The sequence below is a fragment of the Bufo gargarizans genome, chromosome 1, assembly GCF_014858855.1.
Source record: "Bufo gargarizans isolate SCDJY-AF-19 chromosome 1, ASM1485885v1, whole genome shotgun sequence".
NCBI classification, from domain to species: domain Eukaryota; kingdom Metazoa; phylum Chordata; class Amphibia; order Anura; family Bufonidae; genus Bufo; species Bufo gargarizans.
Window position 1 is genome coordinate 241362052 of NC_058080.1, and position 13937 is coordinate 241375988.

At 43.5% G+C, this 13937-nt stretch overlaps 1 protein-coding gene across 2 annotated transcripts in view; it reads right to left on the reverse strand.

The window, feature by feature from the left end:
• Positions 1-11040: 11040 nt before the first annotated feature.
• Positions 11041-13937, reverse strand: part of STPG2 (sperm tail PG-rich repeat containing 2) — a 993492-nt gene continuing 990595 nt past the window's right edge. For both annotated transcript variants that reach the window (XM_044275675.1, XM_044275686.1), the window contains exon 15: positions 11041-11142. The gene's annotated coding sequence lies outside the window, so the exon portion shown is untranslated. The remainder of the gene's footprint in view (positions 11143-13937) is intronic.

Genomic DNA, 13937 nt, shown 5'->3' on the forward strand with positions numbered 1-13937 from the left:
GAGGCATAACTTGAAGCTCCAAAGCAAACTCTGTAAAGTGCCTCCAGCAGCATGGCCCAGGTGTGACTGCTTCCTCTGAACCTCCTACAGCTACATCCTAGATAACTAATGAAAGAAAAATCTCAGCAATGTTAACCATACCAGTACCCCAATGTAATTTGGGAATCTACTGCAGTATGTTACAGATAAAGCATTTGCATATTGGAGCAATTGAGGCAGGAGCAGAATGGTAGTGTGGAAAATTAACCTCTTTGTTACTTCTATCCATGCAAACAAGTGAAAATACAAGCTGATACAATACAGCAAGAAAATAAAGCGGTCAATTATGCTTGTAGAGCATGCAGAGAAAAACTTTGCACAAACTGACAAAGGACTTCAAGCCATTGAGTATGTAACAATGAAATTCCATGATTACATCTACAGGGTAAAGGAAATGTCTAGTCACATTATAAACCACTGCAAACAATTTAGTCAACCCCATAAAGTCATCTCTTTCAAATCTTTAGTCACATTGTTGATATAATGTTGTAGTAAACAGAACTTAAGGGAGATCTCCGGGAAAGGTAAGAATGAAAATACTGAAAAAACATGTTATTACAAAAAAACTCTTAAATTCCTTTATTTAGAATTGCTTGTTTAGTTTAGGAGCTGAAGGAGCTAAAATCTTAGTGCTTGTTCCCACGAACGTGTGAAGCCCGTGCCTGTGCTGTGGACCTCAAATTGCGGTCCACAATGCACAGGCACATTACGTTGGGCGTAGAGCATGTTCTATCTTTTTGCGGTGCAGAGGCATGGAACGGAACCCCAGAAAGCATTCCATAGTGCTTCAGTAGTGTTCTGTTCCGTGCTTCTGTTCCGCATTTCCGGATTTGCGGACCCATTGAAATTAATAGGTCCACATCCGTAATGTGAAATGACCCAATACGGGAATGGGACACCAGCGGTCGTCTGAACGAGCCCTTAGATTTCTTATAATAAAATCCATCCTTCACGTGACACTACAGGATGGCCGGTGTAAATAAGCAGAGCACAGAGCCTTATATAAAGTCTGCCAGTCTTAGTACTGTTAAGCTGGATATTATGTGCAGATGACAGCTGAGATAACTGCTCCACTTTCTGCCTGTGCTTACAAAAGGATTTTACCTTATCCCAGACTCGTAGGCTGAAGTGTTTTCTAATGACGCTCCTTCCCCACAGCAGAGCGTCTGCTCCTCATTCCTACCCTTCAGTCTCTGAGTACAGGATGAGGAAAACTCCTTTCTGAAGCGGATTGTCCCCTAGACTAAACAAGCTATTCTAAATAATTTAAGACATTTAAGATTTTTTTTTTTTGTAACATGTTTTTTCAGTATTTTCATTTTTATCTTTCCTGGAGAATCCTTTTAAAGGGGTATTCTCAGCCTTTCATGGGCAAAATGAGATTAAAGTAAGTGAGCACCAGCCAGAGGTCGCCAAAGTTACAGAAACATTTGAGGAGGAAACTTACACTGTTTCTGGTAACTCAGGAGTTACAGAAAATGCTCAGGCCACGCTCAAATCGCTGTTTAGTTTTTCATTCTTCTGATCTGTCAGAAGAACAGAGAAAGAAAAAAAAGCTGATTTTATTATTTTGAGCACCCTTTGTGATCATTTTCATCCATTGTTGCCACTTCCATCAGAGATCTGTGACTTTAGACTGGAGAAAAAAGTCCTACATGGAGGCTTAAAGGGGTTTATGGAGATATTTTTATTGATGACCTATCCTCAGAATAGGTCATCAATATCAGATCGGTGGTGGTAGCGGGTGCAATTTTTTATGCAAACCCTAAGTATAGATTCAAGAGGCATGGAAACTACTGTAAAAAGCAAGGACTTATACATTTTCCAGCTGAATCCAATTCTGGATTTGGATCAAAAAACTACATCAAAAACTAAATTTAAAACTACATGTTTTCAATTTTAGGGTGGTTTTACACTTAACTGTCTGGTTGGTGTTTTAAAAACAAGAATCAAAAGTGTACTGAAAAAAAATGCATAAAAAATGTGCACCACGGAAGACAAGGTTTTCAATGTGGTAATTGCACATGTAGTTTTAAGGGCTGTTTCACACGAGCAAGTCCATTTCGGGAATCACGCTCCATGTGTCAGAGCGTGATTCCCACAGTGAACTTGTTTGTGTGCAACAGCCCTAAAGGGAAAACATTGGGCCTCCTTTATCAAGACTGTCTAACAAGAAAACTGTCTTAGTTGTCAATAGCAACTAGAGATGAGCGAATCAAAGTGACAAAGTCGAATTAGTTCAGAATTTCAGGAAATATTTGATTGTCAACAAATGCGAATTTCCTTGTGCTTCTTGGTAAGGAATCACAATTTTCCCAAACATTGCGACTAGCCGGCTAGAATGGCGGCTACACAGGGGCGTAACGATCGCGGTCGCAGAGAGTGCGACTGCGACCGGGCCCGGCGGGAGGGAGGGCCCGCTGCAGGCCGCAAGTGCTTGCGGCGGCGGCGGGTGGCCGGGCCCTGTGACTGTGTTAAGTAACTAATCTGTTGATCACCGACACCTGCTGCTGTTCGCAGGTGACAAATCATCGCATCCGCATCGCAAGTCTGAGAGAGAGAGGGACCCCACTTAGCTGCTGCCGCTCCTCTGCCGGGCCCTCCCTCAAGCTACACACACGCCCACAAATACGCCTCTCGCCTCACCACATGATCAGGCACTCAGGCAGGTAGCTAGGACACGCACGCCGCGGCCCTCTCTCCTCATACGTACCGCTGGTCTGGAACTTGAAGCGGACTCGTCAGGTGACCCGACCCTCCCTGCGCCCCCGCGATATGAGTCTGCTCTCTGATGTCACCACGAGAGTAGACTCTAGGCGCGCAAGAGCCCGCCACATCTGAGACTTGAAAGCGCGGCAAGCGCCCCACGGCCCCAGTGTCAGCCAGCGCGCACTCACCTGAGAGTCTGAGACTGAATGAGAGAGAGACCGGCCGGCCGGCTGACCAACCGACCAAGTAGTCACCCTCACCACTCCAGACTGTCCAGACACGAACCATCAAGGCCAGGGAGAGCGCTGGGCGTTGCAGCAGTCAGAAGTACCATCTGCCTGGACTGGTCTGGTCTATAGACTGGTAGGTGGTACTACTAGGTAGTATTAGTAACTAATGTAAATGATTCATCCATCCATCCATCTGCCCCAGGCCCCCACCCACACCCTGATTTCAGACATCATTACCGACGGTCCACTGATAATCCATCCATCCGCCCCACCCCCTGAATTCAGACATTATTATTGTCTGAAATCAGGGCCGGGGTGGATGGATGGATAGTGGACGGATGGTAATAATAATGTCTGAAATTAGGGCCTGGGTGGGGCGGATGGATGGATCATCAGTGGATGGTAATAAATTATTGCTGTGACAGGTCCATCCATCCATCTGCCCCACCCGCACCCTGATTTCAGACATTATTATTACCAGACCGAACGACCGACCAAGTCACCAGACACGAACCATCAAGGGCGAGCGCCGGTCATTGCAGCAGAAGTACTCCAGCAGGACCATCTTCCTGGACTGGTCTATAGACTGGTAGGTAGTATTAGTAATGTAATGATTCATCCATCCTTCTGCCCCACCCACACCCTGACTTCAGACATCATTACCGTCCACTGATCATCCATCCATCCGCCCTACCCCCTGAATTCAGACATTATTATGGTCTGAAATCAGGGCCGGGGCGGATGGATGGATGGATAGTGGACGGGCGGAGTCGTGGGGTGGGCGGAGTCTTGGGGTGGGGGGCCCCGATTCAAAGTTTGCCCTGGGGCCCATAGAACTCTAGTTACGCCACTGCGGCTACACGTGTGAGGACATGGATCAAGGAACTCTGGGAATGCGGGATTACCCAAAATGCCATGCATGCAGCCAATCAGCAGCCAGCCCGGTGATGTCATAGCCCTATAAATATGGAGACCATCTTAGAGTCTGCCATTCACTATCGTACTTTGTTCAGGGACAGACGTACATGCAGACGCTACGGAGAGTGAAAGAAAAACAAATTGTTAAAAAAAAAGGAAAGAAGAGATTTAATAGTGCAAGGAAAGAATAGTGAGATAAATCATTTCACAGGCAGGGAGAGACGTGTGCAGAGGCTAGGTAGAGTCAGAGGAAAATCCTCATTGTGAAAAAAAGCGATTTACAAGTGCAGGGAAACATTACATGGGGATCCAGATAGTCTCATAATACAGCTTTGTCATTCCAGCAAGTAGTTATCGGGGTGCAAGTGCTATGTTGAAAAGCCTTTAGTGGCTTTTACCTGTGGAAAAAGATAAATATATACGCAGGTCACTTTTGCTGATAACTGCGCTGATATCATTTAGTGGCCTATTTCAATACAACCCGAGGAATATTTACGAAGGTCACTTTTGTTGTTATTTGCGCTAAAAGCGTTTATTGCCATGTTTCTAGAGAAAAAGAGAAAATTAGACTTAGTTCATATTTGGTGTTATTTGCGCTAAAATTGTTTATTGTCATATTTCTAGAGAAAAAGAGACAAATATTCGCAGTTCACTTTTTCTGTTATTTACTTAGAAATTGTTTAGTGGCCTATTTTAGTCCAATACGAGAAAATTATACGCAGTTCACTTTTGCTGTTATTTACGCTGAAATCGTTTAGTTGCCATTTTCAAATCCTTTAGTTACCTATCTCAGTAAAAAAGAAAAATATATTTGACGCTTTTAGGGGTATTTTAATTTGCTTTTAATTCATTTAGTTCAACTAAAAGTATGTCCAGACAGAGAAGTGCCAGGCACTACACAGGGGAGTGTCAGAGGCTTAAATGATTCTGGCGCAGGCACAGGTCGCAGCAGAGTAAGTGGGCGTGGCAGCAGGGGTTTGTTCCCGAGGCCTCAGATCCACATGTCAGCTAGCGGTCATGTCTTGACCAGCAACCCAGCGGTTCTTGATTGGCTGACTGGATCTTCGACTTCGTTGCAAGTGACAGTAGCACCTGCAGCCTGATTCTAGAGTTGCTGATGAGCAGCTTTCTTCACCTGCATAGTCAAGAAACTACTCACCAGCAGCAGCAGGTAGACCCGGAGCAGGACCTGAACCAGCAGGTGGTGGCATACTTTGACAGCACCCTGTCAGCCATCATAGAAGATCCGCTTGACTACTGGGAAGCCAAAATGGATTTGTGTCTGCAACTGGCCGAGTTTGCCCTGGAAAAGCTGTCCTGCTCGACCAGTAGTGTGGCATCAGAGCGGGTGTTTAGTGCGGCGGGGGTCATAGTTACTCGCCTGTCCACCCAAAATGTGAGACTTACTTTTGTCAAGATGAATCAGGCGTGGATCAACCAGGATTTCAACCCACCAATTCCTGATGTATCAGATTAGATCATCCATCTCTACACTATGTCACCGTGCCACTCTGTGGTATCATGCTACTGCTGCTGCTGCTGCTGCTGCTGCTCTTGCTGCAAAGTCCACACTATGTCACCATGCCACTCTGTGGCCTCCTGATGCTACCATCTCTACACTATCACTGTGCCACTTTGTGGCCTCCTGATGCTGCCATGTCCACACTATGTCACCTTGCCACTCTGTGGTATCAAGCTTTTGCTGTTGCTGCCATCTCCACACTATGTCACCTTGCCACTCTGTGGCCTTCTGATGCTGCCATCTCCACACTATGTCACCGTGCCTCTCTGTGGCCTAATCATACTGCTGCTGTTACCTCCACACTTACCTCCTGATGCTACCACAACCTCCATACCATGTCATTGTGCCATTTGGTGGTCTCATCATGCTGCTTCCACCTCACCACTATGTCATAGGGCCACTCTGTGGACTTCTCATGCTGTTACCACCCTCCCCACTCTATGATGGGGCCTCTATTGTCCTTGTTTGGCCTTCTTGAAATTACCATTTATTTGACCTTTCTTCTGATCGGTCAGAAGGAAGTAAAAATGAGACGCACAACGGATCCTGTCTGTCTAGCAGCTGTAAGGCCTGAGTGGGTACAAAACACAGAACACATGTAAATATTACATTCACGTGTCATCTCTGTTTTAGATCCACTCCTGTTTTTTTTTTGCATTACCAATACTTATGGATTACTGAGCAAATGCTGACTGAGTGAAGGCATATGATCCTCAGACAGGATCAGTTTTTTGTGGGTTATTGTTCTGACGGATCAGAGGAAGGGCAAAATAATCAGTGACATTGACACAATTTTACTGCTAATACCCTCTCCACTCTGTCGGGGGGGGGGGGGGGGGGGGGGGCTCTACTTGTATAAGCATTTAATAGAATAGGTTCTGTAGATATCTATGTGAAATCAGCTGACGAGGATGTAAAAGGAGTGCTCATCTTCTTGACGCTAACATTGACCTGTAAGGCTGAGTTCATACTTGAGTTATTTGGTCAGTTTTGGCCCCGTCACTGCCCAAATAAGTGAAGTGTGCAGTGATTCTAATAGCGACCCCTGTCATCTGCATGTCATACTGACTGACAGTATTATTTCACTACCCCTTTTTGGGGAAAATTCGTCGAACCGGCCTAATCTAATTTTTGAGAAATTCGCTCATCTCTAATAGCAACCAATCAGAGCTCACCTTTTATTTTTTCAGAATACTTTAAGAAATGAAAGGTGAGCTCTGATTGTTTGCTATGGGCAACTAAGACAGTTTTCCTGTCAGACAGCTAAATGAGGCCCATTGCTTTAACATGTTTTAGCTGTAAAATAAAAGCATTTATAGTAAAGATATATGCATTTTTCGCAACAGAAACCTGTAAACCTTCTCTTAATGTGGCTGGTGAATGCAGCAGAGTTAGGCCTCTTTCACATGTCTGTGTCTGTAATGACATCCGTGACAAGGTGGTCAGTGGTGAATCGATGAAGATGTCCATGAAGGTTGCATGTTTGGTCCGTGTCTATGTCTTTTGCCTTTCATGTGTCATCCTTATTCTACATACACTGCTAGGCTGAGAAGGGATTTCCCAAGTATCTTCTACCAGTGGCATAGTAGTAGTCCTACTAAATAACCATCTTTGATGCTTTTTCTATTGTCATCTCTGCAAGTTTTATTTCATGATGCATATTCTTATAACTGTTTTCCCAATTGATCTGACTTAATCTCTGTAAGGGCTGATGCACGCAGCCATTGCTGTTTGATGATGTAACTGTGTGAGCAGGTAGATGAGGTTAGTACTTGTTTTTTCTGCTCTAAGACAACTCCAGCCGCCATTTTAGAAAAAATTATTAGTTACCATGAGGTGCGAAGAAATTGGGCTTAGACTAGAATCACATTTTTCCTAAAATTCGTACTGAATTCCACTTTGGATGCTTCACTTCGCTCAACACTAATTATTATTATTGTGTCTGTGGTTTTCACGGACCCATAGACATAGGACTACACTATGTGTGTGAGGGATCCTTAATCACGGACAAAAATAGGGCATGCCTCCATGATGCCACCACAGAACCATGATTTGTGGAAAGCCACTGATGAGTGAATACACACATTAATGTCAATAGATACTTGAGCGGTCCATGGAGACCAAGGACTGCACACATTTGCAAGTCACTGACGTGTTATAGAGGCCTTAATTGCATTGTAATTTTATCCCAATATTAGGCTTGATTTACATGTTCAATTTATTTTAATGCAGTCTTTTAAGCTACAGCCAGGAGTGGATTCAGAAAGAGGAGAACACATTTTTTTAGTGTCCTCTGTTTCTGGTCTGTTTCTGGGTTTTCCTTCAAAAACTCATTAAAAACCTGAACACGAGAAAAGGGAAAATGTCTGGTACTGTGTTAAGGCTCATGCACATGAACGTATATTCTTTCCGTGTCCGTTCCATTTTTTTTGCAGACCGTATACGGAACCATTCATTTCAATGGGTCCACACAAAAAAATGGAAGTTAGTCCGTATGCATTCCGTTTCCATATTTCCATTTGCCCAAAAAATAGAATATGTCCTATTATTGTCCGCATTACGATAGGACTGTTCTATCAGAGGCCAGCTGTTCCATTCTGCAAAATACGAAATGCACACAGACGTCATCCGTATTTTTTGCTTGTCCTTTTTTGCGGACCGCAAAATACATATGGTCGTGTGCAAGAGTCCTTAGCCAACAGAAAACTAGTTTAGTGCTCTCATTAAAAGAAACAAAATAAGAGTATTGCAGGTTTGATACCTTTTAAATAGAAGTAATAGCGAGCTTTCAAGACATCACCAGTCCCTTCATCAGATGAACTACAAGAATATATAAAGAAACAGATTTATATTTACAATAAGAACAGAAACATGGGGTAATGAATGGACATTTGAAAAACAACAGAATAACTGAATATCATAAATCTCAAAAAGCCAGAAGAATTTGGGAATACAAATTTTTAACACTGCTTGACACTTTGAATACTGGACTGAATTTGTCTCCGGGATTTATGACACACTACAAAATTTAAAGAGTCTTCTATAGACATATCAGGGCACCAGATCTCTGAGATAACATCAATTTAGTGACCATAAAACTTTCACACCCCTTATCTGTAAGATATTTAAGGACTCATTCTCAAGATCTTTGATATTCAGTTGTTTTTCAAATGTCCATTCATCCCCCCCCATGTCTCTGTTCTTATCGTATACTGTATTTATTGCAGTTTTTTCATATATTCTTGTAGTACGCCTGATGAAGGGACTGGTGATGTCTCGAAAGCTCGCTATGTAACATTATTACTTCTATCTTTGGTAGCCATAAAAAGTTATCAGACCTGCAATACTCTTATTTTGTCTTTCTGGGGTTGTCTCATCATGGACAATGGGGCATATCGCCAGGATATGCCCCCATTGTCTTATAGGTGCGGGTCCCACCCATAGGCGTGCACAGTCTATTGCATTAGGGTGTGCACCCTAAAGCACAAACACACACGCCAAGCGCATGCGTATGTATGTATGTATAAATATATTATATACATATTTATATATATATTGTAAGGGATCGCCTCTTATTTGGGGGTCATTCTCACAGATATGACTTTAGGACACCAGGTTTCAGGTCCAAACCGTGCATTTATTGTGCACACTCCAACCAATACAGGTTATCATGAAGTCGCAGCTTCACCTAACACATGTGACATCCACATAAAATAATAAACACTTGCCCGGCTAGGCTCTAACTAACACAGAGTTTCCTGACTCACCTAAGTCCTTGTTCACACCCTGTGAACACGTGCGGCTTTCTCAGCCAATGTCCCACAGCCTCCTGGCTGTACAGAGCACAGTACGCCCACTGCCTCCAGTCCAGTGCCTCAGCACATATGGGGGGGGAATAGTGGTCTCTCAGCCCCCCTGGCTTGGACCACACAGAGCCTCCAGGCCTCTGTCCACAGGCAACACACTCCCCCCTTGCTGACACCCTGGGAGGTGCTTTGTGCCAGCCTAATTACTTCCAGCTGGTCTCACCTGTGGTGGAATAGGGGTGTGGACCGAACTATCCACCCCTTCCTTGCCTCTAACCTGTGTGAGACCTGTCACTGTCTCACAATATATATATATATATATATATATATATATATATATATACACACACAAAGACACTCTGCATACATACAGACCTGCACTCATATAATTATCAATATAAACAAAAATAAAAGTTATATAACCCCTGTATAATAATGTACCCTGATACCCCTAGTTATATTACCCCCTGTATAATTTACCCCCCGGGAGGGGCACTTCCAGATAGTTTTGTGGTGGTGGACAGAAAATAATGTGGTCCTTACTTTAATATTTTTTTACAATCTGCAGATAGTATTGTACCCCTCCATCAGCGACTTTATGCAGCGACTCACGCTGTGCGCAGCCCTGCACAGCAGACAGCCGAGGACCAGGAAGCGGTAAGTACAGATCCTTCACCGCTTCCTGGTCCTCCAGTACTAATCAGCGCTTCAAAAATTGAAGCGCTGATTAGTATTCACAGCATTAAAGGGAAATCGGGGGGGACCCGGGAGCACGGAGGTGACACGCTTGATTAGGGTGTGCCCAGGCACACCCGGCACACTCCGCGCGCACACCTATGGTCCCACCGCTGGGACCCACACCTATATTGAGAACTGAGCCCCGCAAGTGAAGGAGGGCGGTCTGCGCATCTGCAGCCACCCTCCATTCATTTTCTATGGGACCGGTGAAAATAGCTGAGCTCTGGTTCCATCTGCCCCATAGAAATGAATGCTAGCGGGGGCCGCGCATGCACGGTACGCTCCCATTCACTTCTATGGGAAGCCGGTTTGGTGGTGGCCGGACCGGAGTCCTCCAGCCACCACCTTGTGGGGCTCCGTTCTCGATATAGGTGCGAGAGGTGGGTCCTGCAGCTATAAGACAACAGGGGAATATCCTAGCTATATGCCCCCATTGTCCATGATGAGACAACGCCTTTAATGAGAGCTCTAAACTAAACCTGAACATGGAAATCCAGCCCAAGTGGGCAGTCTGCACAATAAGGCTGTTTGATGTAACCAAGTATGCTTCCATCATGATGCACTCGTGTAAAGCTATACCAAGACTGATGTTTTTATGGATATCTAAAGAATAATCACATTAGCTTATCCCTCTCCACTCCACATACTACACATGCTGAAGACTAGCATTCTTCTGTCCAGATGGGCAGTTTTTCCATCCGAGATTAGACCAGTCAGCACCTGGACTGAACACTGACCAATGGTTATGTTCACATGGGCAATTTTACCCCATGGACTATCATTCCATGCAGAGAAAATCACAACTCTCCATACATGTGGCTCTCGGGTCTCTAGCTGGAACACAGACAAGATTTTTTATCGCTCCTCCACAGGGATCCTTATTGTAAATCAGTTAATGAGTGTTCAAGATATTGTCTTCTGTTATTTCTTATGTGTCACACAGAAGGAATGGAAACTGAGAAAAATCTATTACACAATTATTTAATGACAATGTTTTTTTATTGGATGAATTTGTATCACGGGTAACAAGAAAGCAGAAAATGAATAGAAGCTGAATTCAAGCTAAATATTGCTAGTAGTCATGTTTTCCTGTGTATGGAAATAGTTGTGCATTGTATTGAATGATGTCTCTTCAGATTGATAGGAAGCATCTGTAGAAATGCAGGCTGCAGCACTGCACCTGTGGGACAGAAATAAACACACATATGAACCCACACACATACATGTTGAATCATTTTTCTGTACAGCCATTTCTATGGTAGTTCAGCAGAAACAAAAAGTACATACAATTATTTCAGATCGCATCCAGTGTATTACTGGAGAGACTGATAAGACCACGTACATAAAAAAAAAAAAAAAAAAAAGCACAGTAAACTGAAAGGTGAGTTCAGATTTTGTATTTTTCTGCTTTTGTTTTTATATTTTTTATTCCAAAACTGTACATTTCCAGGGTTTGCAGTAGTTCTTTGAAGTCACAGCAGGCCTTATTCATTGCAGTTCTACTGGATTTTTGTGAGGGTGGGGTTGTTTCAGAGCAATAAATGATGTCAGCTCTCCTACCATGCTTGTCTTAGTAAATATGTGTATTGCGTCTTAAATAGCCTATTTTAGCCTATGCTTTTTAAAACCCTGTGGGCTTGTTCCTCTGTTATTCCACCTAGAAATGTATGAATGAATTGACAACCCCTTGTCAAAAGGAGTGGGTTCCTGTACTCTGCACAGTAAGACTCTGTCAGCACTGATTGGGCAGTGTATCGGTGTGCAGGGACGCACCCCTTACTGGTAACATCTAGAATGTCAATGTATTCTTAAATTTCTAGTTGGGATAACAGAGGAACGACATAGCACAGCATCCTAAGAAAAATGTTACAGGCTTGTTAAACTATGGGAAATACAAGTATTTATTAAAAAGACATATTAGGAGAGCAACCTGTCCTCTTCAGTCTATAATGAAATAAGAATGCTGTCCATAATTATTCATACCCCTGGCAAATTTTGACTTAAAGTTACTTTTATTCAACCAGCAAGTAATTTTTTGATGGGAAATGACATAGGTGTCTCCCAAAAGATAATAAGATGATGTACAAGAGGCATTATTGGGGAAGGGGGGGGGGGGGGGGGGGACATTTCTCAGCTTTTATTAACATTTGGGCAAAAAATACAAGATGTTGTGGAAAATCTCAGAGGACGTGGTCGGAAGCCAAAAGTGACACCTGTGCTGGCCAGGAGGATAGTTAGAGAGGTGAAAAAGAATCCAAGGATCACCACCAAGGCCATCCTGGTGAATCTGGGCTCTGCTGGTGGCAATGTCTCAAGGCAGACAATCCAACGGACACTGCACAATGCAGACCAAGGAGGACGCCACTTCTCCAGATAAGGCACACAAAAGCTCGCTTGGCCTTTGCAAAAGCTCATCTGGACAAAGAAGAAGACTTCTGGTCTTCTGTGTTATGGTCAGATGAAACAAAAATGTTATTGTTTGGTCACAATTATGTTTCCTTCATTTGGAGTAAAAAATTAGAAGCTTTCAACCCAAAGAGCACCATCCCCACTGTCAAACATGGTGGTGGGAACCTAATGCTTTGGGGGTGTTTTTCAGCCAATGGACCAGGGAACCTAATCACAGTAAACGGCACCATGAAAAAAGAGCAATACATGAGGATTCTCAACGACAACATCAGGCAGTCTGCAGAGAAACGTGGCCTTGGGCACCAGTGGACATTTCAGCATGACAATGACCGCCTAAAAAAACACAGCAAAAGTGGTGAAGAAATGGTTAGCAGACAACAACATTAACATTTTGGAGTGGCCCAGCTAGAGCCCAGACTTGAATCCAATTGAGAATCTGTGGAGGGAGCTAAAGATCACGGTGATGGCAAGAAGACCCTCCAACCTGAAATATTTGGAGCTCATTGCTAAAGATGATTAGGCAAAAATACCTGTGGAGACATGCAAATAGCTGGTCTGCACTTATAGGAAGCGTTTGATTGCTGTAATAGCCAATAAAGGCTTTTCTATTGATTATTGAAAAGGGTATGAATAATTTTGAACTGGACACTTTTTTGCCCAAATGCAAATAAAAGCTGAGAAATGTTTTTTTCCACAATAATGCCTCTTGTACATCGTCTTATTATCTTTTGGGAGACACCTATGTCATTTCCTGTCAAAAAATTACTTGCTGGTTGAATAAAAGTAACTTTAAGTCAAAATTTGCCAGGGGTATGAATAATTATGGGCAGCACTGTAGGTAGTGTTAGTTTTTGTAGCATTTTGGGTAAGTGGCAAGATGCTCTACGTATGGCTTGTTTGGCTAGTTTTTGTCCCAAAGGAGTTTCCATGCAACTTCAAAAAACAGCATAAGATTGGTGTACTGGGTGTCAGCAAAAATGAATGCAAAATACTTGATGAAGAGCCTGGGGTCTGGTATCCATCATGAGAAGTGTGCCTTCCGCAATTTGCCGGAACGGAACGGGCGGCCTATTGTACAAATGCCTATTCTTGTCTGCAAAACGGACAAGAATAGGACAAGAATAGGACTGCAAAAAACTGAACGGTCATGTGCATGAGGCCTTAGGCTACATGCACGCGACCGTATGTGTTTTGCTGTCCGCAAATTGCGGATCTGCAAAAAAAAGGATGATGTTCCGTATGGCATCCTTTCTTTTGCGGATCCATTTTTTTTGCGGATCCATTGTAATAATGCCTATCCTTGTCCGCAAAGTAGAAAAAAATAGGACATGCACTATTTTTTTTTGCGGGGCAACGGAATGGATATACCGATGCAGACAGCACACGGTGTTCTGTCTGCGTTTTTTGTGTAACTATTGAAATGAATGGGTCTGCATCCTATCCGCAAAAAAACGGAACAGACACGGAAACAAACAACGTTTGTGTGCATGGGGGAAGTCTTGATGTGGATTTTCTGGAAGAATTTTCCACCTAATGGGCCCAAAGATCCAGGAAGAAAAGCAATAA